Here is a 27844-nt window from a genome sequence, read left to right as displayed (position 1 = left end):
CATTTTGTAAATGAGGACATGGGGGAGGAGAGGTTAGATGACTTGCCCAAGGTCACAGAGCATTTAAGAGTCTGAAGCAAGATCTGGATTCAATTTTTCTTTCATCTGTGGTCAGCATTTTATTATCCATTACACCACCTAGCTCTCTCTATACAAGGATAGAGACTAGACTCGTAGATATATTTGTGTAGGGAGATGCAGATGAGAAACTTCCTCTGTCAGTGCAGGTCAGTACCTTCTCATTAATTCATGATCCTAGAGATTTAACTTAAGCATTGAAAGATAGATACCTTTCCAGGGCTCATATAGTTAATGTGTCAAAGGAAGTCCTTGAAACCAGGTACCCCTGGTTCTGAAGCTATTCTCTACGCACTGCAACACTTTACCTTTCATAAAATTATATAACAGTAGTGGTTAAAAATTATATAGTGCTTTAAGGTTTGCAAAGCTTTTTGCATATATTACCTCATTTCAAACTCACAGCCGTCCTGAGAGGTAGATGCTATTATTATCCTATTTTACAGATGAGAAAACTGTGGCTCAGAGTGATTCACCCAGAATAATAAGCATGTGTCTGAGGAAGAATTTAAACTCAGATCTTCCTGACTCTGAGTACAATATTCTATGCAATATGCCACCTAGTACCTGGTCACATAAGTTTCTGCATATTTGTGCATATGCATATATTACATATGCGAGATATATATATACACATATGTCTGTTTATCTATCTATGCCATAGCAGCTCATGAAGACTATTTATTAAAGAGAATAGTTCACTTTTGTACCTTAAAGATGCATGATTTCATCAATGGATGTACTTAACTCCTCTAAACTCAATGTAGAAGCATTGAGGAATCCTGATGTCCATCCCTTTATCAACCTAGTGAGGGAATTACTCTTTGTCCATATGAATGATGATCTGAGTAGCCAAATGGACTGAGTGACTTTGCTCAGGTAGGTTTGGTCATAAAAAAGACCTGTTATTTGTCTAGAAGCCAGTTAGTCCTTTGTCACCACTCTTACCACACTGAGAAACATAACTAAAGAATTTCTTGACCTCATACTCATCAAAAGACAGCTGCCAGATAATAGTTTGGGCTCCTCAAACCTGAGAATTTCTTCATTGTTTACAATGAGATTTTGAGACTGAATGTTCAAAGACACAGTCTGCTTTTGTTTTCTGAAGTAATATTGTACCTCTGCTGAATTTCTGCATGTTTTAATAGAAAATCCTGTATTCAGTATAAGAGATTGACAAACCATTAAATTTCTCACAGCCCAAAAAAGGTTTTGAATCCTGGTAATTCTGCAATATTCCCCTTAGAGAAAAGTAAAAATCATTTATTAAATACTTAGTATGTGGCAAGAATTTAAAAAAAAATTAATGTGGCAACTGGTCACAGAAAACTAACAATAGCCAAAAGGGCCAAAATTGAGGAAGGAATTGAGGGAGGCAACAGTAACTACCTGAAATTAACCCTATTTGAATCCATAGAATTATATCACCATATTAAAAAAATGACTAATTAAAAATGAAGTCTTCTGTCTCTAAAGTCATAAACATTCATTAAAGATTTACTAAGTTGTAGGTATTGTGCTAAATAAACGCTGAGAGTACAAAGGAAAAAGTTAAACCAGACACTATCTTCAAGGTGCTTATACCCTAGTGAGGAGGGAGTTTATTCACCTTTCATCACATAAAAGATAAATCTAGATTTGACTGAAAGTACCATTAAGGGTGCAACTGCACTAGCAGTTGTGGGAAGCGGCAGGGAAAGTCTTCATACAAGAGGTGGTAATAGATCTAAATCTTAAGGACAAACAAAGATTCTAAGGGTCAGAGGTCAGAAGACAGAGTACCCTTTGCAAGGGGGGCAGCCAGAGCAAAGACACTGAGATGTGAAAAGGAGCTATGTGAGGCATAGCAAGTAGGACGATATGGCTGGACAGCAGAGTGTGTGAAGAGAAGTGATGTGTTAAAAGACTGGGAAGAAAGGAAGGGGCAGGGTTACAAAGTGCTTTAAATGCCAAACTACAGAGTTCGTATTTTATCTTGGAAGTGATAGGGATCCATCAGAATTTATTAAATAAGATGGGGATATGATCAGACCTGTACTTTGGGAAAATAATTTTGGTGTCTGAATCATCATGTCAACAAATGCTTATTTAGCACTTAAGTATGTGCAAGGAACATACAGAGAAAGAAAAAAGAGACAATATGGAGGAGACAACATGTGAACAACTGTATACATACCAGATTTATATATACATATGTATATATGTATATGTACATAGATACACACATACATACACACACATACATACATACATACATACATACATATATACATACACACACACATACATCAGAGTGAAAGCCATAACATGATACAAACTGAGAAAGGATCCTTGAAGAAGGTAGGATTTGTCCTAAGGCTTGAATGAAGCAGCTGAATGAAGAATGAATTGGAATGGGAAGATACTTGAGACACTGGTATACCAATTAGAAGGCCCTTGCAATGGCCCAGGTCAGCATTGATGAAAGTCTTAACTAGGGTGCAGGTCTTGTGACTGGGTACAAAGAGATGAATGCAAGAGATATCATAGAGACGAATTATTGTATGTGGTAATTAATTGAATATATCAGGTGAAGGAAAGAGCATGGTCAAAGGTGACTGATATTGTGTATGTCTAGAAGAATAATGGTATGCTTAATAGTAAAAAGGGAAGTAAGAAAGAAGAGTGAGTTTGGGGAGAAAGATACTAATTTAGTTTTGAACATTATGAGTTTGAAAATCCCATGGGGCATCTGATTTTAAATGTCCAATAGGCAGTTTGTGCTGTGGGGCTGACAATCATAGATGAGAATAGGGCTAGATAAATATATCTGGGAATCATCTTTACAGAGACAGCTAACTGAACCTATGTGGGATGATGAGATCATGAAATGAGATCATATGGAGAAATGAGAAGAGGACCTAGGACAGAGACCTGGGGATTACCCAGAGTTAGTGAGACTGACATGGAGAAAGGTGTTATAAAGGGGACTGAAAAAGAGTAGTTACAGGGATAAAAGGTGAATGGCAAGACAGCAGAGTTATGAAAACCAAGAGAGAAGTTGTTATTCAGTAGGAAAAACTAATCAGTAGGGTCAAAATGGTGCACAAAGTTATAGTGTTGAATAATTGGATAAAGGTTGAGAAAAAGGACTTCAGATAATTAGGGGGTTATTATTAACTTGGAGAGAACAGCTTTAGTTGAATGACAAGGTTGTCCAACCAAGCCAGATTTCAGAGGGCTGAGAGGAAAGTTCAGTCACTTAGTGGAGATGGCTTTTTCAAAAAATTTGGCGTAGAGGAGTAGGAGAGATGTAGAAATAAAGCTAGAAGCCATGGGAAAAATTAGTTTATTATCTAAACTATCTGAAGGATGGGGAGACCCTGGCTTGTTTATATGTAGCACGGAGAGATTGGAAGACTAGAAGGTTTGGGGATGATCATGGGGTAATCAGCTGGGGAAGAAGAGAGGGAATGGGATTAAGGGAATATGTAGAGGTGTTAGTCTTAGCAAGTGAAAGAGCCATCTCATCAACAGAACTGGATTTAAGAAGGATATAGTAGAGGTTAATTTCAGAAGAATGTGTGAGATGAGGAAGAAGGAAAAAAGCAGTTCTTGGCAAATGGCCTCTTTTTCATTGAAATATGAGGCAAGGACTTTAGCTGACAAGGTGGGGGAAGGGTGTGATATAATAGACTTGAAGAGAAGAGAGAAGACTGGAAGACTCATTGCAGTGAGTCAAATAGGAAAATAATTAGGAAGAAGTAGAAGGATTATCCTGATGCACTCAGGGCCCAGTTGGGATTAGCTAGCAGACACTTGTAGTAGAACCAGTCAGCAAGGTTGTATGATTTCCTCTGGTTCTCTTCAGTAGCCCATGGACAGCATATCGTTCTGGAATGTTATCCTGTATTCTCCTGCCTGTATAAATTCACGCAGGCAATTCATCATGCCTGCAAAGCACTTTTTTTCTTACCTGGAACCATGGGAATCCTTTTCTCTTTAAGATCTATATTATGTGCTGCCTCTTTCATGATATACCTAGATTAAGTGACTTATCTCTCCTAAAATGTTTTCATAACATTTTGTCTGTGTTTCTTTCCCCCCTCTTATCACATTTGAATCTTGCCTTTTTATTTGTACATATGTCATATTTCTCCACCTTTCTATAATTTGGTTGGAAAATCACCAAGGACAAAGCCTATTCAATTTTTCATCTCTTCATCCTTAGTATAGAGTGCAGTGGTTTATACAAAGAAGGTAGCTTAATAAATATTTACCTTTGAATTTTTTTGATATCTTGATGTATAGTTTGGGAGGAAAGCTGATTATACTTTATCTGGAGTTTGAGGTAGCTTTATTTAGTACTTGATTTGGAGTTTAACTGGATTCTGATTTTCATTTACCCGTTAATTCTAGGAAAGGCAGAATGTTGGAGTGAAGATGTAACTGACCTTCAACCCAGAACACCTGGGTTTAAGTCCCATTTCAGCTACATGATGGTTATGTGGCTCAGTTCTCTAAACAACTTACTAAGACTATAAGTTGTATAGAAGGTGTCAACCTGCATTGGTAGAGTCAGTTCCTTTCTTGTGAATTACCTATCCTGATGAAATCATGGGTCAGGTCTCATAAACTAAAGGAACACCAACAATAGAGGTTTATGATGGGCCTGGAAGTTTTTGTGTGTTTTAATGTTTCAGGTGGGGTTTGTTAGATGAATGATTTGAAGGGTTTTTCTAAATCTGAGAATCTATGACTCTACCGTATTTTTATATAGTATTTTTCCAATTGTATGTAAAAACAAGTTTAGCATTAATTTTTTACAAAATTTTGAGTTTCAAATTTTTTCTTTCTCCTTCCCTCCCTTCCCCTCTTCCTAAAATGGTAAGCAATTTGATATAGGTTATATATGTGCAATCATGTAAGACATTTTTCCATATTAGCATGACTCTGTCATCTTAAAACACTGTTCTAGATTCTAACCATTTTTTATATATTGCTATTATTTCTTCATTTGTATTCTTATTGTTAATGGGTCTCTGCTTCCAATTTGTTCAGAGCAATTTCATATTGCTTTCACTATCTACCTCAATTGTTCCAATAAATAGAGGTATAATTTAATATTTGTACTTTAATACTGGGATGGCTATTTTTGAATGTAACATTTAAGCTACTTCTTTTTATAATCTGTTAAGAGTATTTGTTCATTTACCTTTCTGTAGGATGCTTTGATTTCCTTTTATAAAACTATGTGTGGCCCTGACAAATTGTAGCATTGTTTGGGCAATCTTTATTCTGTAGCTTGTTTTGTGGAGGAGGGAAGAAAACCAGACTTTTCACCACCTCATATTTCACAAGTTTCTTAGAATAGCACCTTTAGATTTAATCTTACTATAGATAGATAGATAGATAGATAGATAGATAGATAGATAGGTAGATAGATATGTAGATAGATATAGATATAGATATAGATATAGATAGATAGATATAGATCTATCTATCTATATATAGATATAGATATAGATATATATAGATAGATAGATATAGATCTATCTATCTATCTATCTATCTATCTATCTATCTATCTATCTATCTATCTATATGCTTGTTTTTCTCCTCTTCTCTTCTTCTTTCCTTTGGTTCAAGGGCTTTAGTTTGATCTCTATCTCCAGTTCTGTGTGGAATAGTAATTTGGCCAGAAAGGTAATAGGCTATTCTTGCCAGATTTTCAGAATTGCTGTCATTGGTTTCTTTGGACTATGGGGCTTTGCATCATATTGATGGAACACTTTTGAACAAATGCCATGCCACCTCTATCATGCTGAACTAGCTATGGGGAAAATTTCTGTTTCTAGGATATCTGCCTGTACTAGACCAGCCTGTGCCCTTCAGCCATTTTGTTACCAGTAAGATTGCCCATAGATAGATAAGTTTATTTCCTCTCTAATATCCTTTTGAGTCAGTATCAATAAAAGTCAATCCTTCAATATGACTGAACTTTATTACTGCAGAATTATGAAGAAAATGGAGGGGTGGAGTTAAGATGGCAGAGTGAAAGCAGTGACTTGCTTGAGCTCTCCCCCAAACCCCTCCAAATACTCATAAAAATGGCTCTAAACAAATTCTGAAGCAGCAGAACCCACAAAAAGACAGAGTGAAACAAATTTCCAGCCCAAGACAACCTGGATGATTGATCAGAAAGGTGTATCCTGCCAGACTGGGAGCACAGTGCAGCACAGCGTGGGCACGCAGGCTGCAGCAAACCTGGCGCAGGCCTCAGAGGACTGAATCCCAGGCAGCTGTGGAGGTTTCCAGGCTCCTCAATCCACGAATGCCAAAGACAACTTAGAAGGTCAGTGGGAAAAGTCTGTTTCTGTTGGTGCTCAGAGAGGAAGGTGGGGTTTCAGCTCCATTACCCAAGAGCATGGCCCTGGGGGAGGCAGCTGCTTCCTGAGCTTCCAGCCCACAGACTGAGTGGGAATCCAGTTGCTGATCAGAGAGGGATTGCAGGGATCTCTTTGCCAGTGCTGAGGCAGGAATCTCTTGCTTTGCCCATGTGTGGATCTGGGTCACAGTTCTGGACGGTGGTGCTGGGGTGAGGAGGAGCACTGGCGTGGTGGAGCTTGCAGTAGCTGTGAAGAGGAACCTCTCCTCACAGTTACAGGACAGAAAGGAGTACTTGTGGTCACAGGCCAGGAAAGGAGTAAACACCTCGCCCCTTATCACACCACCTGGGAAGAACTGAAAATTTACAGGTCCCTACAATCTCTGAAAACAGCTATACAAACCCCTGAAGCTTGGGACAGTACACTCTCCACACTGGAAGCAGACTCTTACCTTAACAAAGACTTTAAAACTCAAGTAATTGGCTGGGATCATGAGCAAGCAGTGCAAAAAGCGTCAGACTATATTATCTTACTTTGGTGAAAAAGAATATCAAAATATACAACCAGAACAAGACAACAAAGTCAAAGCTCCTACATCCAAAGCCTCCAAGAAAAATATGAATCAGTCCCAGCCCTTGGAAGAGCTCAAAAGGGATTTTGAGAAGCAAGTAAGGGAAGTAGAAGAAAAACTGGGAAGAGAAATGAGAGTGATGCAAGAAAATCATGAAAAACAAGTCAATAGCTTGCTAAAGGAGATACAAAAAAATACTGAACAAAATAACACCTTAAACAATAGCCTAACCCAAATGGCAAAAGAGATCCAAAAAGCCAATGAGGAGAAAAATGCCCTAAAAAGAAAAATTGGCCAAATGGAAAAGGAAGTCCAAAAGCTTAATGAAGAAAATACTTCTTTAAAAATTAGAATAGAGCAATTGGAAGACAGTGACTTTATGAGAAATCAAGACGCTGTAAAACAAATCCAAAAGAATGAAAAATTAGAAAACAATGTGAAATATCTCATTGGAAAAACAACTGACCTGGAAAATAGATCCAGGAGAGAGAATTTAAAAATTATTGGACTATCTGAAAGCCATGATCAAAAAAAGAGCCTAGACATCATCTTTCAAGAAATTATCAAGGAAAACTCCCTGATATATTAGAACCAGAGGGCAAAATAGAAATTGAAAGAATCCACAGATCTCCTCCTGAAAGAGATCCCCAAAGGAAAACTCCTAGGAATATTGTAGCCAAATTCCAGAGTTCCCAGGTCAAGGAGAAAATCTTACAAGCTGCCAGAAGAAAACAATTCAAGTACTGTGGAAACACAATCAGGATAACACAAGATTTAGCAGCTTCTACATTAAAGGACCACAGAATGGAATATAATATTCCAGAGGGCAAAGGAGATAGGATTACAACCAAGAATCACCTACCCAGCAAAACTGAGTATAATCCTTCAGGGGAAAAAATGGTCATTCAGTGAAATAGAGGACTTTCAAGCATTCCTGATGAAAAGACCAGAGCTAAACAGAAAATTTGACTTTCAAATACAGGACTCAAGTGGAACATGAAGAGGTAAACAGGAAAGAGAAATCATAAGAGACTTATTAAGGTTGAACTGTTTACATTCCTGCATGGAAAGATGATATTTGTAACTCATGAGAACTTTGTCAGTATTAGGGTAGTTGAAGGGGAAAAAAATTATATGTATGTATATATGGATAGATAGATAGCTAGAGGGCACAGGGTGAGTTGAAGATTAAGGGGTCATATCTGGAGAATAAAATTAAGGGATGAGAGAGGATGATATTGGGAGAAGAAAGGGAGAGGTAGAATGGGGTAAATTATCTCATTAAAAAAACAGAAAGAAAAGCTCTCACAGTGGAGGGGAAACAGGGGAAGGTGAGAGGGAATGAGGGAATCTTATTCTCATGATTTGGCTTAAGGAGAGAATAACATACACATTCAATTGGGTATGGAAATCTGTCTTACCCTACAGGAAAATAGGGGAGAGGGGACAAGAGAGCAGGGGGATGATAGAGAGGAGGGCAGATTGGGAAAGAGGGTAATCAGAAGCAAATACTTCTGAGGAACAGGGTCAAAAGAAAGAATAGAATAAATTGGAGGGCAGGATAGGATCAAGGGAAATAGAGTTAGTTTTTCACAACATGTCTGCTATGGAAGTGTTTTGCATAACTGCACATTTACAACCTATGTTGAGTTGCTTGCCTTTTCAATGAGGGTGGGTGGGGAGGGAGGAAGGGAGAAAATTAGGAACTCAAAGTTTTAAAAACACATGTTTAAAAAAATGTTTTCACATGCAACTGGGAAATAAGAAATGCAGGAAATGGGGTACAGAAGTCTATCCTGCTCTACAGGAAAATAGAAAGGGAAGGGGATAAGAGAAGGGAGGAGGGAGAGATAGAAGAGAAGGCAGACTAGGGGAAGGGTTATTAAGAATGCATGCCATCTTGGGGTGGGGGGAGGGGTGAGAAATTTGGAACTCAGAAACTTGTGGAAGTGAATGTTGAAAACTAAAAATAAATAAATTCATAAAAAAAAGAATTATGAAGAAATTGCTACTGCATCAAAAATGTTGATTTGAAAAGCACAGCATGCCAAAGAGGTCAAATGGGGATAATATTACAACAGTGCAATGCATTGATCCCAGCTCTAATTCCCCAATTCCTTCTCCTCACCTCATACATATATGTATATTATGTATCCTTGTTTGAGAATATGGGCCATCAATGAAACTTTTTCATTCATAAACCTAAAGTAGTTGTAGTAGTAGTAGTAGTAGTAGTAGTACTAGTTGAGAGAGAGAGAGAGAGAGAGAGAGAGAGAGAGAGAGAGAGAGAGAGAGAGAGAACAACAACTGGAGAATAGGGGGAGAGGGCATAATTTCTAAAAATCAAAGGCTGAATTGAAGACATGTCAGGTGGAAGTCTTCAACTTGATCTTCCCATGTCCTTCTCTCCTTTTGTTCTTCATCCCAGTATTCCACATGCCTTTAAAGATTCAGAATGCCAAATATTTCAAATGAAATATCATTATATTGCATGATCCTAAGTCCACCTTTCCTTCTCACTGCCCCACCTACCCCTGAGCAAACAACATAATCTCTTCCCTTACCCTTTTTCATACTTTGGGTCCAGCATTCATCACTGGAGAAAATTCTATTACCGGTGGAATATTGGCCACTCTTGGCAAATCTGCCTCATCAAGCGTGTATGCCAACTCTGTAGTGGGGTTTGTATAATGATTTACTGACTTGTTAAGAACATAAGAATGATCCATATGTGTATTATAATAATTTTTGGTGTTGCGGGTGTTGAATATGTGCAGGTAATGATGTTAGGTCAGATACAGGAAGAATAAGATCAGTCCTTGCCATCAAGAGGCTTGTAATCTATTTGGGGCAGCAGAAGTAAGGTAATAATTATCGATTAAAAATGACCCAAGGTACTGCCAAAGGATGTAAAGAAGATAGTGAAAAGAGTGCTTCTGTGTCACTAACTAAATCTGAGATAATGGACAAGTCATTTTTCCTCTCTGAGTCTCAATTTTTTCACATGTAAAATGAGAGGTTGGGATTGGATTATCTTTAAGGTCTCTAAGGGGCAATTAGGTGGTGCCATGGAGAGAGTGTTGAACTTCAGATCAGGAACACCTGAGTACAAATCCAGCCTTAGAAACTCATTATCTGTGTGACCTAGGGCAAATCACTTCACTTCTGTTTGTCACAGTTCCCTCATCTATAAAATGGGGGTAATAATAGTGCCTATTTCTCAATATGTATAAAATGCTTTGTAAACCTTAAAGTTCTGTATAAATATTAGTTATTATTATTATTGTTTTTATTATTGTGATTTAGAAATTTAGAGAAGTAATTGATTAATGTGGCCTAGAAGAGTTAGAGGAGGCTTTAAAGAAGAAGTGAAACATGACATTATCCTTAAAAGCAGGGTATAATTTACCATAGCTAAATGGAAAGGAGAGGGTAGGATATTCAGAGTGGAGAGAGAAATGGTATGAGCAAAGATATGGCATGAAATTGTTTGTGAAGAATTGTAAGGATGATAATGAGTCCATTTGGCTATAATTAAAAGTTGAGGTAGGTTGGGAGCAGTGTTGGATAAACAAGTTACCCGTACTGTGGCCAGGTAACTTTAAGATGGGTTTTTCTCTGATTTGTTCTCCAGTCTTGAATAGAATAGAAATGATTTAAAGACTCAAAGAAACACAGTTTCCTTGGAAGTGGTAGACATAGCACAAAGTCACAAAGAATAATACCAACTACTATGTAGACAACCTGAAAAAAATCTGTCAATGGATGGCAACTTACTGGAACCTACTGTATGAAGAAGGAGCTGCCATCAGCTGAATAATGTCCTTTAGTGGGGAAAGGCTTGGTCTATGATGCCTGCTGAAAACTGTGATAAATGACTGTACCTGAAGCAAGCCAATATTTACTTGGTAAAGCAAACCGTAGCTGTATTGCCTAGTGCAAGTACTTAAAATGTAATGTATTACTTTCAGAAATCACATGAGGGGAATTGGCAGCTACCGCTTTCTTTTCATTTCTTTTCTCTTCACTTCTTTTTTCCTCCTGTCCTCTTCACTTCTCTTATTTTCTTTTCTCCCCTCCCCTCCTTTTCCTTCCTATCTCCTGTTCCCTCCCTTTTTTCCTCCCATCCCCTTTCTTTTTCCTCTCCCCTTTCTTCTATCCACCCTTTCTCTTCTGTTTTCTTTTCTTTCCTTTCCTCCTCTTCACTTCCCTTTTTTTTCTTCTTTTCAGTAATCAAACTCTGACAGTAGCAATTTGACCACAGCCACAATAAAAGGAAACTTCAAGCTTCTAAAATTCCCCATGCCTGTGCCTGTGACCATCATATGAGCCAACCCAAGAAGTTTTTTCTGTTTCTTTCTAGGATCATGGGCTCATGGGCACCTGACAACAGAGAACACTAGACCCTGTCACAAACCTGGCTGTTCTTTATAAACACACTGCCGAATTTGGTAATTATTTTTGATGCGAGGAAATTTATCAGAAAGTGCAAGCTGCTCAGGGTACACTGAGTACTCCAAAGCAGGCAGGCATGAGATAACAGCTTATTTCAGCTAAGGAAAACAAGCCTGCCAAGTATTGCTTCAGAGTCACAGCACAGATCTCAAATGATAGCAGTTATTCTAAGTAGGGATGACTAATAATGATTAAGACAATTTACTTTTTCAGATTTCTCCCACTTGGAGCTGTGCAAGTTTTGGCTAAGGTGGCTGATATCAGGTTATAGAAGATATCACTACATTACCTTTCTTATTGCAAAGGGAAAATTCATTTAACAGAGAGTGTAAGTGTGCTGGCAATGGATAGGCTTTTTATCTGCTTATGTTAAAAAAAGAACAGGGAAGCTATCTGTCTCCAAATAAACCTCATCTATTTTCCTTGGAAATGAAACAGAATTTTAACAATAGCCTTGAATGATGTTGATAAATAAACTCTTGATTGCCAAATATTTTTTTTCCATAATACAGAGAGTAATACAGGCACCAGAAGAGTTTATTTTAAGTATACCTTAGATTTATCATGTCATTAATAGAAATATCCAAGTGTCTCCCTCTGTGAGGATAATAACAATTAAATAATTATGTGTTAAAAATCTATTACATGCACAGTTTTATGTGCACTATAGAAGATATGAAAGAAATAGAAGACATGAACTCTGGCCTTAAGGAGTTTATTACATAGTTTGTGGATCAAATTTGTCTCTTTTATTTTTTCAATTACTATTAATAGCTTGCATTTATATGATATTTCACAATTTGCAAAGTGTTTATATATATATATATATATATATATATATATATGTATAGTATCTCTTTTGATTTTTATAACAACACTGTGAGGTAGGGGCTATTATTATTTCCATTTTACAAATGAGAAAAGTAGTTAAGTGACTTGCCTGGGGTCATGTGGCTAGTAAATGTCTGAGGTTGGATTTGAATTCAGGTCTTTGATTAAAAGTACAACATTTTTTATCCACTGAACCACTGGGTAGCCACTTCTTTCGTAGAAATTAGTGGGCAGTGGTTTTGGAGTTTATTAGTTTAACATAAAGAACAAGAATTTCTTTCACATTCTTTCTAAACACTGGTCATTCAGACTGTCCTTGATTACTTCTAATGATGAGGAGGTCACTATTATATGAAATAATTCTAAAAATGTTATTACTGAAATAATTTTTAATGGCTTAAAAATTCTTAGGTTGTATTGAAGAATAATCCTAGGGACTTCTAGTTACTGATGATTTTGCCTTTTTTTTTTTTTAAAGATTCATTAATTGATTTATTTTTAATTTTTAACATTCATTTCCACAAGATTTTGAGTTCCAAATTTTCTCCCCATCTCATCCCTCCCCCAACCCCAAAATAGTGTGCATTCTGCATACCCTTTGGGTTCCAAATTTTCTCCCTTCTTCCCTCCCCACTCACCCTCATTGAGAGGGCAAGCTTATACGTGTGTAGTTGCTCAAAACACTTCCATAGTAGTTATGCTGTGGAAAATTAACTATCTTTCCCTTCATCCTATCCCACCCCTCATTTATTCTATTCTCTCTTTTGACCTTGTCCCTCCACAGAAGTGTTTGCTTCTGATTATCCCCTCCCCAAATCCTGCCTTCCCTCTATCATCTCCCTGCTCTCTTGTCCCCTTCCCTCCCCCCATTTTCCTTTAGAGTAATATCGATTTCTATACCCAAGTGAGTGTGTATGTTATTCCCTCCTTAAGCCAAATCCAATAAGAATAAGATTCACTCATTCCCTTTCACCTTCCCCCCCATTCCCTTTCGCTGTAAAAGCCTTTTCTTGTCTGTTTAATGTGAGATAATTTACCCCATTCTACCTCTCCCTTTCTCTTTCTCCAAGTATCTCTCTCATCCCTTAATTTTATTCCCCAAATATTACCTATTCATCTTCAATCCACCCCGTGCCCTCTATCTATCTATCTATCTATCTATCTATCTATCTATCTATCTATCTATCTATCTATCTGTCTGTCTGTCTGTCTGTCTGTCTGTCTGTCTGTCTGTCTGTCTGTCTATCTATCTATCTATCTATCTATCTATCCATCCATACATACATATAATTTTTTTCCCTCCGACTACCCTAACACTGACAAATGTCTCATGAGTTACAAATATCATCTTTCCAAGTAGGAATGTAAACAGTTCAACCTTAATAAGTCCCTTATGATTTCTTTTTACTGTTTACCTCTTCATGTTTCTCTTCAGTCTTGTATTTGAAAGTCAAATTGTCTATTCAGCTCTGGTTTTTTCATCAAGAATGCTTAAAAGTCCTCTGTATCACTGAATGTCCATTTTCCCCTGAAGGATTCTACTCAGTTTTTCTGGGCAGGTGATTCTTGGTTGTAATCTGTCTCCTTTGACCTCTATAATATTATATTCTAATCCCTGAAGTCCCTTAATGTAGAAGCTGCCAAATCTTGTGCTATCCTGATTGTGTTTCCACAATACTTGAATTGTTTCCTTCTGGCTGCTTGCAATATTTTCTCCTTGACCTGGGAACTCTGGAATTTGGCTACAATATTCCTAGGAATTTTCCTTTGGGGATCTCTTTCAGCAGGTGATTGGTGGATTCTTTCAATTTCCATTTTGCCCTCTGGTTCTAAAATATCAGGGCAGTTTTTCTAGATAATTTCTTGAAAGATGCTGTCTAGGCTCTTTTTTTTTGATCATGGCTTTCAGATAGTCCAATAATTTTTAAATTATCTCTCCTGTATCTATTTTCCAGGTCATTTGTTTTTCCAATGAGATATTTCACATTCTTTTCTATTTTTTCATTCTTTTGGATTTGTTTTACTAGGTCTTGATTTCTCATGAAGTCACTGGGTTCCAATTGCTCTATCCTAATTTTTAAAGAAGTATGTTTTTTCAGTAGGCTTTTGATCTTCCTTTTCCATTTGGCCAATTTTTCTTTTTAGGGCATTCTTCTCCTCATTGGCTTTTTGGACCTCTTTTGCCATTTGGGTGAGGCAATTTTTTAAGGTGTTATTTTGTTCAGTATTTTTTTGAGTCTCCTTTAGCAAGCTGCTGACTAGTTTTTCATGATTTTCTTGTATCACTCTCATTTCTTTTCCTAGTTTTTCCTCTACTTCTCTTACTTCTCAAAATCCTTTTTGAGCTCTTCCATGGCCTGGGAGTGATTCCTATTTTTCTTGGAGGCTTTGGATGCAGGAGCTTCAACCTTGTTGTCTTCCTCTGGTTGAACTTTGCCACCAAAGAAACATTCTGTGGTCTGAATTTTTTTGTGCAGTTTGCTAATGATCCCAGATAATTAGTTGAGTTATAAACTCTTGTCAAGGTGCAGGCCTGCTTCCAGTGTGGAGAATGTGCTGTGCCAAGCTTTGGGGGTTTTGTGCAGCTGTTTTCAGAGTTACTTCTAGGGACCTGTAAATTTTCAGTTCTTCCAATGTGGTAGGGTCAAGGGCAAGGTGTTTACTCCTTTCCTAGCCTGTAGTCTGGTCTATGAGAGACCACAAGCACTCTTTCCTGCCTTGGAACTATGAGGAGGATTCTCTCTTCACCACTATTACAAGCTCCACCAAGCCAGCACTCATCCTTGCCCCAGGACTGCCACCCAGAACTGAGACCCATATCTAAGCACAGGAAAAGCAAGAGAATCCTGCCTCAGCACCATCAAAGAGATCCCTGCAATCCCCCTCTGATCAGTTGCTAGATCACCCCTCTGTGCACTGAGATTTCTAGAAGCAGCCACCACCCCAGGGCTGCACTGTAACTGGAGCCTGATTGAGCTACTGTCTCACTGTGGTCTGACAGACCTTTCTTACTGACCTTCTAAGTTGTCTTTGGTGTTTGTGGGTTGAGAAGTCTGGAAACTGCCACAGCTGTCTGTGATTCAGTCCCCTGAGGACTGCTCCAGGTTTGCTGGGGCCTGGTCTTTGCCTGTGTAGCCTACACTGAACTGCATTCACAGCCTGACACAATAGACCTTTCCAATCAACCATCCAGGTGGTCTTGGGCTAGAAATTTGTTTCACTCTCTTTTTGTGGGTTCTGCTGCTCTAGAATCTGTTTTGAGCCATTTTTTACAGGTATTTGAAAGGTTTTGGGGGACAGCTCAAGCAAGTTACTGCTTTTACTCTGCCATCTTGGCTCTGCCCTCTATTTTGCCTTCTAAAAAAACACACAAATTCACCTCCTCTTCTATAAATAGTCCCTATACTATTTTAAGATTACTATATGTCAGATCCATTAGTCTTTAATTCTGAAGGTTAAACATCTTCAGCTGCAGGTACCATTTGGTTTCCATTGTACTCACAATTCTCACAGTTGGAATGGCTTTCTTCTGGGCATGCTCTATTTCCCAACGCATATGGAGAATTTAATATTTAAAGTCGGTGTAGTATTCAAAGTGTATGGTGGAAATATCACCTCCTATAATTTGAATGTACTACGTCTACTAAAACAATCTTCAATTATGTTGAGAGGAAGCATAACATAGATAAAGAACTGGCCTTGAGACCAGGAACACATGAGTTCAAGTCCCACCTCTGACATATCTTTTCTTAATCATTTTTTTCTTAAATATTTCCCAATTACATATAAAATTAACAATGTTTCTTTTAATTTTTCATTCCAAATACTTACTGTTTATTGTGTACCTGATATATTCTACTGATCCACCACTCTATTTTTGGCCAGTATGCAATTGTTTTGATGAGTACCATTTTGTAATACAGTTTGAAATCTGGAACTGCTAGACCAAATTCCTTCATTTTTTTTTCATTGATTCCCTTGATGTTCTCAACCTTTTGTTCTTCCAGATGAATTTTGCTACTATTTTATTAGCTCTATAGAGCAATTCTTTATAAGCTTGATTGATATGGTGCTGAAAAAGTAAATTAATTTAGCTATAATTATCCTTTTGATTATATTGGCTCAGTCTTCCACAAGCAATCAACATTTCTCTAATTGTTTAGATCTGTCTTCATATGTGTGAAAAGTGTTTTGTAATTCTGTTCACCTATTCATTGGATTTTCTTGGTGGGTAGACTCTCAAATATTTTTGTTGTCTGCAGTTATTTTAAGTGGAATTTATTGTTCTAACTTGCTGCTAAATTATATTGGTAGTATATAGAAATACAAATGATTTCTGTGTATTTTATATTCCGATACTTTGCTAAAATTGTTAATTGCTCCAATTAGTTTTTCAGTTGGTTCTCTAGGGTTCTCTATACCATCATGTAATCTGGAAGGAATAGTAGTTTTATTTCCTCATTGCCTATTTTTACCTCTTTACTTTCTTTTTCTTGTCATATGGCTAAAGCTAGCATTTCTAATAGTTGTTCAGTCATTTCAGTCATGTCTGATTCATCCTGAACCCATTTGGAGTTTTCTTGGTAAAGATGTAAGAGTGCCTTGCCATTTCCTCCTCCAGCTAATTTTTTATTTCTGGTACAATGTTGAATAACAGTGGTGATAGTGGACATCCTTGTTTCACTCCTCATCTTATTCTGAAGGCTTCAAGTTTATCTACATTACACTTTATGCTTGCTCTTGGTATTAGAGAGATATTCCTTATTTTTTTAAGGAAGGCTCCATTAATTCATGTGATTTCCAGTCTTTTTTAATATGGAGGGGTGTTGTATTTCATCAAAAGCTTTCCTTGTATCTATTATTATAATCATATATTTTTTTTTGGTTATTGATATGGTCAATTATGCTGATAGTTTTCCTAATATTGAATCAGGCCCATATTCCTGGTATAAATCCCACCTGGTCATAGTACATGATTTTTTGTGATATATTGCTATAATCTCCTTTTTTATTTAAAAAATTCATTTATATATTTATTTAAAACTTTTGCATTGATATTCATTAAGGAAATTATTCTCTAGTTTTCTTCTCTGATTTTCTTTTTTCACTCCCTCTGTTAAGGTATTAAAACCATATTTGCAAAATAAATTTGGTAGGACTCTATCTTTAACCTTTTTTTGGGGGGAGGTGGGAAGAATTTATATAACATTGGGATTAATTGTTACTTAAATGTTTGGCAGAATTTACTTGTAAATTTATCTGGTCCTGGGGATTTTTTTACCAGGGAGCTTATTAGTTGCTTATGGGTATTTAAGCATTCTTTTTTCAGTTCTGTTAATCTAAATAGTTTATATTTTAATAAATATGCATGCATTTCACTTAGATTGTCAGTTTTACTGGCATGTAATTGGGTAAAATAACTCCTAACAATTGCATCTTAATTGGTGGTTTACGCACCTTTTTCATTCTTGATAATAGTAACTTGGTTTTCTACTTTCTTTTAAAAAATTAAGTTAACTAATAGTTTATATATTTATTTTATTTTGTAAAACCAGTTCCTAGTTTTATTTATTAGTTCAGTTTTTTTTTTACTTTCAATTTTGTTAATCTTTCCTTTGATTTTCAGGATTTTCAATCTGGTGTTTAATTGAGGATTTGTAATTTGTCCTATTTCTATTTTTTAATTGCATGCCCAATTAATTAATCTGCTCTTTCTATATTTTATTGATGCAAGAGTTGAAAGATAGAAATTTTCTCCTAAATATTCCTTTGGATGCATCCAAAAATTTTGGGATGTAGCCTGATTGTTGTTATTCTCTTTAAAGAAATTATTGACTATTTCTGTGATTTGTTCTTTGGTATACCTATTCTTTAGGATTAGATTGTTTAGTTTCCAATATACTTTTAATCTATGCTTTCATAATCCTTTGTTAAATAGAAATTTTATGCTTTATTGTTTGAAGGGATTTATTTAATGTACCTACTTTTCTGCTGTGAATTCCCCCGCCCCCCAATACATGGTCAATATTTGTGAAGGTGCCATTATACCTGAGAACAAGGTTTGCTCCTTTTTTTCACATTCAATTTTCTCCAGAAATCTATCATATCTAACTTTTCTAAGATTCAATTAATTTCATTGACCTCACTCTCATTTGCTTTATGGTTAGCATTATCTAGCTCTGAGAGGGGAAAGTTGAGGTCATTCACTAGTAAAGTCTTACTGTCCATTTTCCCCTGTAATTCACTAAAATTTTCCTTTAAGGATTTGGATGCCACACCATTTCATGCATACATATTTGGTATTAATGTTACTTTGTTGTCTAGGTTCCATTTATCAAAATGTAATTTCCTGGGGCAGCTAGGTGGCACAGTAGATAGAGCACCGGCCCTGAAGTCAGGAGGACCTGAGTTCAAATCCAGCCTCAGACCAAACACTTGACACTTACTAGCTGTATGACCCTGGGCAAGTCACTCAACCCCAATTGCCTTAAAAAAAAGATGTAATTTTCTTGGTTATCCTTTTTAATTAGGTCCATTTTTGCTTTTGCTTTATCTAAAGTCATGATTGCTAACCTTGCCTTTTTTATTTCAGGTGAAACATAATATATTCTGCTCCAGCTCCTTATTTTAACTTTTCTGTTTTAAGTGTACTTCTTGTAAACAACAAGTTGGATTCTGGTTTCTAATGCATCCTTCTATCAGCTTCCATTTTATGGGTGAATTTCTCCCATTCACAATCACAGTTATGACTACTAACTACATTTACCTCAATCCTACTTTTTTCTGTTTATGCTTTTCTCCATTTTTACCCTATCCCAGCTCTAAAGTTTGTTTTGCTTTTGACCACTGTCTTATTTCATCTGCCTCCTCCTTTATGAATCCCTTTCTTTTATCTTCTTTCCCTCTCATTTCCCTATTGGGTGAGATAGATTTATATTACTAATTGAGTATGTGTTTATATTTTCCTTCTTTGAACCTATTTTAGATGGCCACTCCCTCTTACCATTTACCCCTCCACTGTAAAAACTTTTCCTTGTGCTCCTCGTTTATGTGAAATAAATTCTCCCTATTCTTCCTATCCCTTCCCACTTATCCCAGGGTACACTCTTTCTTAATTAATCATATTTTATATCATCCCAAAGTGATGAATGCACTCCTGCACTCTCTTTTGCTGTAGAATACTTCTAACTGCCCTAATAATCATAAGTTATTTGAAAATAGATATCTCACTTTCCCTCATTGAAAGGTAAAAAGTTTGCCTTTATTGAGTACCTTATGCTTTTTCATGGCTCCTTTTTTATAATTCTCTTGAGTCTTGTATTTGAAAATCTTATTTTCTATTCAGCTTTGCTGTTTTCATCAGAAATGCTTGAAAGTTCTATATTTCCTTAAACATCCATTTGTTTTCCTTAAAAGGTTATAATCATTTTTTTGGCAGATAGGTAATTCTTGGTTGTGATTTCAGATCTTTTGCTTTCCAGAATACAATATTCCAAGCTTTCTGCCCCTTTAATTGGATAGCTGCTAAATCTTGTGTGATGGTGACTGTGGCTCCACAGTATTTCAATGATTTCCTTTTGGCTGCTTGCAATATTTTCTCTTTTATCTGGAAGTTTTACAATTTGGCTATAATATTCCAGGGAGTTTTATTTTTGGGATTTCTTTCAGACGGTGATTGGTGGAGTCATTCAAGGTCTATTTTATGCTCTGCTTTTAAGATATCAGAGATGTTTTTTCTTCACAATTCCTTGATATATGATGTCTAGGCTCTTTATTTGATCATTGTTTTATGTTAATCCAGTAATTCTTAAATGATCTCCTCAATCTATCCTGCTTAATCTGTTTTTTTTCCTATGAGATATTTCATGTCTTTTTTTTTTTATTCTTTTGACTCTATTTTATTGTTTCTTGATATTTCATGGAGTCATTGGTTTCTACTTGTCCATATCTAATTTTTATGGAATGATTTTCTTCAGTGATCTTTTGTACCTCTATTTCCATTTGGCCGAGTCTGATTTTTAAGTAGTTATTTTCATCAGTGAAGTTTTGTATCTCTTTTTTCAATTTGGAAAATTTTGTTTTTTAGTATGTTGTTTTCTTCAGGATTTTCTGTACTTCTTTTACCAAGGTGTTAATTGTCTTTTCACAATTTTCTTTCTTTGCTTTCATTTCTTTACCTATTTTTCCCTCTATCATTCTGATTTTGAAATTTTTTTCTTTCTTCTAAGAATTCTTGTTGGGCCTGTGTACAATTAACCTTTTTCTTTGAGGCTTTGCTTTAAGCTGTTTTGGTTTCATTGTCTTCTGCATTTCTTTCTTTGTCTTCCATGTCGCCATTATAGATCAACACATAGTAGATCCACCATAATAGGTCCAATACTGTCTCAAGCATTAGACTTTTTTTCAGTGCTGTTTATTTAGAGCTAGTTCAGAAATTTCAAGTTTTCAATGCTTTCAAGGAATGTAATCTGGCGAAAGGTGTGATCTCTGATTCTTACCTTGGCGCAGCCACTGATCCCTTGGGAATGGAAGTGATAATGCCCCTCGAGGCCTCTCTAGCCTTTGAACCAAAAGTGTTTCTCTTTGCCCTTGAACTCTGACTTAGAAGTCATTATAGGCAATGGAGTTGCCAAACAGTTTCCCCTCAGAACTCCTACTCCTTTTTAACCAAAAATGCTCCTCTTGCCCTTTAACCAAGGCCCAGAATTGGGTACAGGCAATGAAGCTGTCAAACAGCATTTAGTCCTCCATCTAGTGCTAGCATGGTGGTATTCTGAAACTTCTTTCTGATCGGTTGCAATTCCTTTTACTTTTTCTGGCTTGAGACCTCACAAAGTTGCTGCTGCTTCTGTTACCACCACCTAGACTGATGTTTCATCCATATGGGTTCTGGGTCACCTTCTGCCCCTATGTCCCAAATTTCTCTTTCTTATCTTCTAAGTTGTATTGGGAAAGAATATCTCACCTTGAGCTTTTGTTAGTGCTATCACTCCAGAAATTGATTTGAGGTGTTATTTTAAAGTTGTTTAGAAGGAAATGGTGAGAAAGCTCCATTGAAAAATTCACCATCTTGGCTTAGGCCCCAGAGTGGCATGAGGCTGGGAACCAGTGAATCAATGAATGAATGTGATTGAGGAAAGGTAGATACTAATAAATGAAAAAGGAGCATCAGAAATTAAGTCAGGGAGGAGCTAGAAAGCAAACTTCCCTAGCACACCATTTGTCCTCAGACTGGTCCCCATTACCTCTTTGCATGCATACATTTCCAGTAAATCCAAATATCTAGGACTGATTTGAAATGGTAAAAATCCACTGAACCTATTGAATGACAAAGCATAAGTCAGAGACTGAAATAAACGATGAAAAAAATTCTAGTAAACAATTTGTTCATGAATCACTAAACAGACTCAAGAAAGCTTTGGGGGTTTCTTCATGAATAGCATTTTGATAATTCAAAAATTTCTGTATGTACCTATGTACCTATGTATCTATGAAGTCTGTGTCAACAACAAATATATTGGAGTTACTGTATCAGCAGAGCCTGGTATCAAGATACTGTGATTTATTAGTGGATTAATTTAATTGCCAGTCGTGATGGCACGTATTTGTTTTCAATAAACTATTTTCTATCATAACATAAATTCTGTGTCAATATGCCTATATTCAAATCAACATTTAAAATTCTGATCCACATATGTTAGATTTAACCAGGACATTCTCTGAGTAGAGGTCACACAAATTGTGTTTCTACAACTTTATCACCATTTTCTAAAGAGTTTCTGCTTTAGCTAACTTTAGCATTCAGTTGAATTGGTATTACTCACATAAAATATGCCATTACTGAGCCTACAGCCTAATGTTAATGAATTTTCATTGCAAATGCTAGACAGACCTCCTGCATTTTGACATTCATTACATAGAAAATAATAGGATCATTAGAGGTGACCTATTTCGACCTTCTCATTTTAACAAATAAAGAAACCAAGGAATAGAAAGCTTTAGTGACCTGCATATGGCCACAAAACTAGTATCAAAGTTGGTTTCTGAACCCAGGTTTTCCTGACCATAGGTCCCATGGCCTACCAACAAGACCATGTTGACTTTTGTTATGTCATGGTTTGGCTTTTTTTATAAAATTTGATTTTATCAAACTATATGCTCTTAATCACATCAAGATTTCAAACACTCTGGGCACATGGGTAAAGGCAGTAAAACAAGAAAAATAGAGAAAAGGTAATCAGAATGACATTCAGGGTGAAAGGGTCTATGGGTATATAAGAAGAGGAAAGATGGGCATTTCACAAATATGGATAAAAGATGACAATGGGGAAAAATAGGAAGGAAACAAGGATTTATTAAGTGCCTACTATGTGTTATGTACTGTGCTAAACATTTAACAAAAATTATTTCATTTGATCTTCACACAACTTTGTGAAGTAGGTCCTACCATTATCTCCATTTTATATCTGAGAAAACTGAGGCAGACAGAGGTTAAGTGACCTTCCCAGGATCACATAGCCAGTAAGAGTCTGAGACCAAGTTTGAACTCATGCCCAGTGCTCTATCTACTGCACCACCTAACTGCCTAAGACTCTTATAGTCTAAATAGCTGAGGTTGACTTTGATACGCAATTCTTGTTTGATTACTTATATATTTGTTAAAATATATTCAACCAATCTCATCTGAACACTCTCAGATGAGTAATCTCGCTGCTGACCAAACACTGTACTAATAAGAGGCTAATGAGAAATATTGTGATATAGACAAACAGAAGACTAAACTTGGAATCAGAGAGATCTGGTTTGGCTTAATTCGTCTCTAACACTGTGTAGCTTTGTGTGAATTATTTAATTTCTTCTAATCTCAATTTCCTCAATTGTAAAATTAGGTGATTGCTAATGCACTGTTGGTAGAGTTGTGAATTGATTCAAACATTCTGGAGAGCAATTTGGAACTATGCCCAAAGGGCTGTAAAATTGTCCATACCCTTTGGTTAAGCAATGCCACTACTAAGTCCTTATCCTAAAGAGATCATAAAAAACAGGAAAGGACCCACATACACAAGATATTTATAGCAACTTTTTTGTGGTGACAAAGAATTGGAAATTGAGTGGATGCCCATCAGTTGAGGAATGGTTGATCAAGTTGTGGTATATGAATGTAATGAAATACTATTGTTCTATAAGAAATGATGATCAGGTAGATTTCAGAAAATCCTGGAAAGACATATATGAACTGATATTGAGTGAACTTGGCAGAACCAGGAGAAGATTGTATAGAGTAACAGCAACATTGTGTGATGATCAACTATGATAGACAGCTCTTCTGAGCAATATGATGGTCCAAGACAATTCCAAAAGACTCATGATAGAAAATGCTATCCACATCCAGAGAAAGAACTATAGAGTCTGAATGGGAATTGAAGCTTACTATTTTCTCTAAGATTAAATTCTATATTTAATATCTGTGTGACCCTGCTTTAAAATATGTAACTTCTTTGAATATTTTCTTTCTTCTCTGTTTAGCATAATGTCATATTAATTATGTTTTCTTAGAATGCTTGTAAGGGAAGCATCATTCAAATCACTAAACAATAACAAAATGTGAATAATTGAGACCTCTAAGTGGAAGACAAGACATTTTCATCCTCATGACCTCTCATCTCTGTAAAACTAGAATTATATGTTTAAGAGATAAAAGTAGTTTTAGCTGATTCCATGGCCTTAGAAACCAAGACCCTTAATAATATTTGAAAAATGAATTAACAGTAGAGGTTACTACCCAACTCCTAAAACACTCACTCATCACCAATTCCAAGTTGTTCCCTCAGAAGCTGCTTGGGGCAGAGACTTTGGGTGGTGAAATATATATGCTTGATATATACATCCATCTTGGGAGGGGACTGAGGTAGCTTTAATATCTTACCACAAGACAGCCACAAAGAGTAATGAATCAGAAAGTGAGCAATAGGGGAATGCGGGAAGGGAGGGAGACCAAAATTAGCAAAAATCTCGGGAGGAATTAAAAAGAAAAAACAATTAAAGACCTTGAGCTTAAGCAGATATTAATAACAGAAGAGGATATAGCCTCCACATCAGCTAAATGAATTTGGATACACACACACACACACACACATACATACATATATGTATGTATGTATGCATGTATATGAATTAACATTTAAGACAAAGGAAAATGAATCGATACCTGCTGAGGCAAAGGATCTTGTGGCTTCCCAAGAAAGTATGGAATTACATTAATATATTCCTAGATAGATTAAAAGAAAAAATATGAATTATCAAAGCTGAATTGATGACCTACATAGCAGAAATAACTGGTATAATAGGAAAAAAAAACTTGAGTCAATAGTAACAAACATTACTAAAGAAATAAAACATAATATATGTGATTTTTTTTATGTAAGTACACAGAAGTGAAGGGCAGTCTGGAAGAAGAGAAGTTAAAAACAATTATGTTAGAAGAAGGCAAAATCTTCATACAAGAAAACATATTAATCTTGAAGATAGAATGCAGACAGAAAACTAAAGGCTTATAGGTGTCACAGAAGACCATGATAAGTCAAAAAACCAAAACACATTGTTATTCAAGGAATAATACAAGAAAACTAATGAACTTCTGAACACAGAAAACAACCTGCTAATAAACACACACACACACACACACACACACACACACACACACACAGACATAATCTACAGGAAACAAACAACAAAACTATACTCCAAACTCCAACACACCTAGTGATTAAATGTAATAATTCCCCTGACAAACAACTAATTATGTAAAAGTTAAAAAGAAAAACCTTAAATACAAAAGAAAAGACATTTGTATAATCAAAAAGAGTTTCACACACACAAGAAGCCACAAGAGAGAATGTAATAAGGTGTTGTGAAGAGCAAAGAAGCTTAAGATATACCCAAAGGTAAACTAACCTGAAAACATTACCCTGTCACTAAAAAATTATGAATGTTCTATAAAAAAGGCATATTAAGTATTCCTACAAGCAAAACTAGACCTGAAAAAAATTCTTTGCTTTTCAAATACCTCAGAAAAAGGAAATACAAGAAAGGTAAATAAATATACCAGCAAAATACAACAAAAGCAAAATAGCAATACAGACACTGCTGAGATTTTTTTTTTCTCAAAGTATAGAAAGAGACAAGAGTGAAAGTGGAAGTCAAATAGAAGTGATGAAGAAACTGGACTGAAATATCATAATGCCCCACCTACAAGTGATTCAATTATTGTTGTGGGACTAAATTATAATATGCAAGAGTCTTCTACCTCTCCATAGGAGAGAGGAAAAAGAAGATCTATTGAAAATTTGATGCACTCTAATCAAGTACGAGGTTAAAAATGAAGGGAAAATAATTGTGTGTATTGAAATCAAGTGTGTTCATCACTCTTGTACCATAGGTCTCTTTAAGCATTTTCTATTCAGGCTGTACTGCATTAATCAATTCCTATTGTTATATTGTGTACTATATCAGAGGGAAAGGAGATGGTGAATGTTCTCATGATTCTCTGAGATGTTATGAATACCATGTTTTATTTTTATTTATTTATTTATTTATTTAGGGCAGTTGGGGTTAAGTGAATTGCCTGGGGTTACACAGCTAGTCAGTGTCAAGTGTTTGGTCTGAGGCCAGATTTGAATTCAGGTCCTCCTGATTTCAGGGCCAGTGCTTTTTCCACTGTGCCACCTAGCTGCCTCCGGATACCATGTTTTAGAAAGGCTATTGGCAAACTCTAGTAGGCACCTGGAGGAACCCTACCAGTATTGGAAGGGACCTTGTCTGCTTCCTTTGCATGGCAATTGAAGGAATTGGAGATATTTAGCTTGGAGAAAGGAAGACTTGGACATGATAACTCATTTTAGTTATATGAAAAACTGCCATGTGGAGGTAAAGGTTTTATTGATTCTTACTCCAGAGGGAGATCTAGGAATAATACATAGAAGGTGGAGATTTTAATTCAATATAAGGAAGAATAATCTAACACTAAGCAATATATAAAAAAAGTTCCATTGTGAAAAATTTTACTATTGCTGAGGTATTGAAGGAGAAAATGGAAGATGACTTGTTATAGAGGAGAATCAAGAACTGGGTAGGATTTTGGACTAGAGCATCTCTAATGTACTCTGCAAATCAGATTGTGAGATTCTATGGTAAGAGAGAAAGGACCATGCATTTTATTTCTTTCCATTTTCTTCTCCTATTGTGCTCAAACACTGTAAACCAATCTAGATAAGCTGAAACTTTGAATTTATTTTTGATGCAAAAATAGTGGATCTACTACATGAAGAATACATGCTAAAGTACTTGTTGCTTGATATCAACCACCAATAGCACAAAGGAGAAACAGGATGTAAACTCCTTGAAGATAGGGTCTGTTTTTCATTTTATCTTTGTATTTCTAGTTCCCCTCATGGTGGTTTACATAAAGCAGGCACTTGACAAATACTCATTATCTTGTATTGTATATATGTGTATAATTATACATATACATATGTGTATACATATTCCATAAAATTAATGTTCTTTGCCTTTTAAAATGTATTTGTTGAACAGGTTTCCTGTAAGGAAGAGTTCACTGTTGAGGAAGGCAAATCCAGGACAGTGGAAAGAAATGAGGTGCCTGGGAACCAGGTTTTGTGGTGCTCACCTAACATCTTTTTGACACTGAATTTCAATTATCCAGGAACTGGAATGTCCCCCTTTTGTGGGTTATTCAGGCCTCTGTTTTGTTGAGACTACCCACCTTTATTTTTGAGGTCTTCCCTGCTTCTTCTCAGATACCCTTCCCTCTCCCCGAAAAAGTCTAACCTCTTGGGAGATGCTGATTTTCATGAATTTAAATAATTTTATTTAAATACGTTTCAGTTTCTTCATCTGTAACACAAGGGGTCTCTGATGTCCTTTCCAGACCCAAAATTGTAGGAGCTTATGATCCTAAGCAGCTTTAAGAAGCCTTTAACCAACTTTGCCCCAGTTATGTTTATACCACAGCATAAAGAGTTTAATACACTTAAAATATAAGATACAAAAAGTTGTTGGAAGTACTGAGTGACTAATTTCTTTATGAGGACTTTAAGCCTGAAAGTGAACTTTCTCACTACATTTTGTCTGAATCTCACATTTATCCTGCCATAGTCTACTTGGACTATTTATAAGTGCTATACTTCCTGCTAAGCTGCAGGCTCTTTGAAGGCATGGACTTGAATATAATAGGAGCTTATTAAGTGGGTGCTAAATTAGTGATAATGATAATTATCATAAATAACCCCATACATTTGTGTAGCAATTCAAGATTTTAAAAAAGTAGCTCTAGGTAGGCTAAAGTGAAGGCTACCCTTTGGGGGCAAGAATTGAAAATTTAGACATGGCCACTTACCAAATGGGGATTTGAGTAGGCTGTGATGCATCACTGATGAAGAATTTCACAGGTGAAGCCTCTTCAAGGATGTCGCCAGAATATGTATGACAAGAGAAGAAGGTAGTCAAATCATGTGCCAAG

The sequence above is a fragment of the Phascolarctos cinereus genome, unplaced genomic scaffold (assembly GCF_003287225.1).
Source record: "Phascolarctos cinereus isolate Bilbo 61053 unplaced genomic scaffold, phaCin_HiC Scaffold_2;HRSCAF=192, whole genome shotgun sequence".
NCBI classification, from domain to species: Eukaryota; Metazoa; Chordata; class Mammalia; order Diprotodontia; family Phascolarctidae; genus Phascolarctos; species Phascolarctos cinereus.
The sequence above is the reverse complement of the archived record's forward strand: the minus strand, read 5'-3'. Positions refer to the sequence as shown.